Consider the following 3,232-nt stretch of genomic DNA (forward strand, 5'->3'; position numbering starts at 1 on the left):
CTCCAGACACACATCACATGGGCATGGAGTGTATTTGTTGTCAAGGTAACAGCCGCAACAATACAGTATCCGGTGTAGTTCTCTTCAAATTAAAAGACGCTGTTTTAATCTGACAAGAAAATTGTTTTATTTTGAAATCTCAACCTTTAACTTGGAAGTGTAACTTCTGCTACTTTTGTTACTTTAACGTTGTGATTTATCTGGCGGGTTTAGCTAAGGATCCGTTTATACGCTTTGTTTTTAACAGTTGATGAGTTAATGTTAAAGTTTTGAAATCCCACAGTAGCAATAGGTTACGTATAACTAACTCCACCACAGAACAACGTTTAATGGGTTAAACTGCTCAAATGTGTTATCAAAAACCATCATGTTTTGGGTCATTTGTATGTCGTCACTTCCGTTTGCAAATGATAATAATACATTTTAATAAAAAAAAAAAAGTTAAACTCTTTAAAACAAATAAGCAAATCTAATGTTTATCATTGGTATTAAATGATTGTGATGAGCTAACTAGTTGCATCACAATTTTCCAGAAGATAGTAGTTAAGTTGTCCTATGTCGTGCTAGTGTAGCATAAACACTAGTCCATGTTTCACAACCTCACAACCAACATGTTCTTATTAAGGTCGTATTACTGATCTATAAAACATCAAATGAGTTATTGACCATTAATACATCTATTAGTTAGTAACATATTATTAAACCCTTTCCAAAGGTTTTCTTTCTTTCTTAAAACCTTGTGTTTACAGCACTACAGTCACAAAATGTATTCACTTAAGAAATCTGTGGTTGCTACTAGCGTAAAATGCATAAGATCTCATCTCTGTCAGGCAGTGTGGTGTAAACATCTTCATTCGCCCACAAATGGAGGGAGCAGCCGCTCTCAGTTCTCCAACAACTTTGAGATAAGCTTTTAAGAGCTATGCACGCAGTCACTGTTGTTGGGCAACCGTAACCTTTGATTAGACTCCACCGCCAAGTTTGCTTTGTCAAAGATACATTCAGAAGATGCTCCTTGGGACTTAATTTCTCAGTGGGAAAAGTCCCTCAGCTGACAACACATTTTTGTCTCATGCGTAACCAGAGTATAAGGAGGCCAGAGGTAGAAAGAAAGAAAACTGTTCTGTACTGCTTCATTTCTCTTCTTTTTTTACACTTTCTGAATTAGGGACTTATTTTCACATTGCTTCACTGTGATTCAATGACCCTATGAGTTTATATTGTAAAAAAGTAAATTAAGAGAAAGAAAAGTGTGTGTGTGTGTGTGTATTACTCACAGCCAAAGACAACATTCTCTGCAGTCAGGATGAGGCACACTGAGGTCTGAGAACCACAGCGGCCACCGTAGGTCATAAACTGTGAGGATAGAGGTGTTCTTATTGTAAGAGCAAACGGACGGCAGGAGTAGTCCAGGGCTTTGAGTGTTGTTCTAAACTCAGTTTATAATGTTTGACTGCATGGTATACAAAACACTTGGCTTTCAAACACAAATAACTCTTGAGTGACGTTGCTCCTTTGAAATCTCTCTGATTCAAAGCATAACATGTAACTCTTTAAATCCCATTATTAAAAAGAAATATAAAAACTATAACACATCCAACAATACAAATCTGGCCTTCACACAATACATGCTATAAAATGCAGCTAAAAATAATGCAGGAGAGGCAGAGTTCAAATCTATTTCGAGGGACAGCAAGACAGAAGCAAAGTCTTATCTTGAAAGGAACATAACTAGTCCAGGACAAACAGTTTCTATCATTTATTGCAATTTAGGTTTTTTTTGCTTGTGCAGAAGTATTATGAAAACATTCCAAGAGTTATTTTTAACTGCTGAATAAGCAACACTGTAGAAATGTGCACTGGGCGCATGTTCCTGCATTTCAGAGCTTGATTTTCACTGAATCATCACCTCAAGCTACTCAGAGTCATATTTGCTGAAGTTTATATCAGGTATGGTTCGACAGACATGCATTGTTATTGATAAGGAATTATTCACATGTATTCAAACCTTAGACTCTACACAATGGGCCTGAGGTCACATTCAGATAGCTTGTCATCTCTTAGGTCAGGTCACACTCACTGAGAACCATATCTCATTACACAATCAGTATAATTATATATATAATTCTATAATTACACTGCCGTTTGACTTAGAATGTGTTGACTCAGAGTTGAGCAGCCATCGACGTGAATGTATCTTTATGTAAACCGGTTTACTGCCCGCCCATGTTTAGGATAAATACACAGAGAGAAAGCTGTATTCTATAATTAAATTAGCTTAGAATCTAAATTAATCAGATTTTTCTCTCCGCACAAATGAAGTTTTATCAAACGGGAAGAAATAATGAAACAATCAGGAGCTTGTAACGCTCAGTGATGTGTTTCTGAGGGGTCTGATGAGCTTACATACACACGCATAATGTGGTGGAGTGGATCATTAAGGTTGTGTTTTATAGGTGTTGCATGGGGGTTGTGGGATCAAATGATTATTTATCCTTCTTTCTAAAAGGGCCTGTGGCGATACCTGCAGCCCCTCTGTAACATCAAAAGGATTAATTGTTCAGGTGTGGGGGGGGTAAATGAAATGTCATTCACTAAATGAAATGTAAATTACCACACATTGACCATTTACAAGCAAAACATGTATTTCATCAAGAGTAATTAAATTGTATTGCATGTACTTAAATTAAAGATTTGTATTTCTTAATATCACATATAAGCTATATATACACAACTGCTTTTTGTGACCAGTGGAAATAAAACATCAAATTTAATCAATTAAAAACAATTTAAAAAATAATAATAATACAATTAAATCCAAAAAATGACGTACTGAGTTAACAGAAACTATTTCATTTTACTTTTACTTTACATATAAACTTCCACTTGGCTCAAGGTCTTGCAGTGATTTATTGGATCTTTGACAGCAGCTGCAGAACATTCGGAGGCTCTTGGATGTCACCTTCAAGTACACGTCGTCCAAACCTGTTTTTTGCTCTGTTATCGACACATGAGTCTGGAGAGCCTGGACCTTTCAACTTTGCATTAACCCCTCAGGGTTTTTCCCCTTCTGTCTAACAGCAAGTTAAGCCAGTGGAGGTATGTGTGTGTGTGTGTGTGTGTGTGTGTGTGTGTGTGTGTGTGTGTGTGTGTGTGTGTGTGTGTGTGTGTGTGTGTGTGTGTGTGTGTGTGTGTGTGTGTTTCAAGATGAAAGAATCAAACTGCATTTGTC

The sequence above is a fragment of the Cottoperca gobio genome, chromosome 6 (assembly GCF_900634415.1).
Source record: "Cottoperca gobio chromosome 6, fCotGob3.1, whole genome shotgun sequence".
Classification (NCBI taxonomy): domain Eukaryota; kingdom Metazoa; phylum Chordata; class Actinopteri; order Perciformes; family Bovichtidae; genus Cottoperca; species Cottoperca gobio.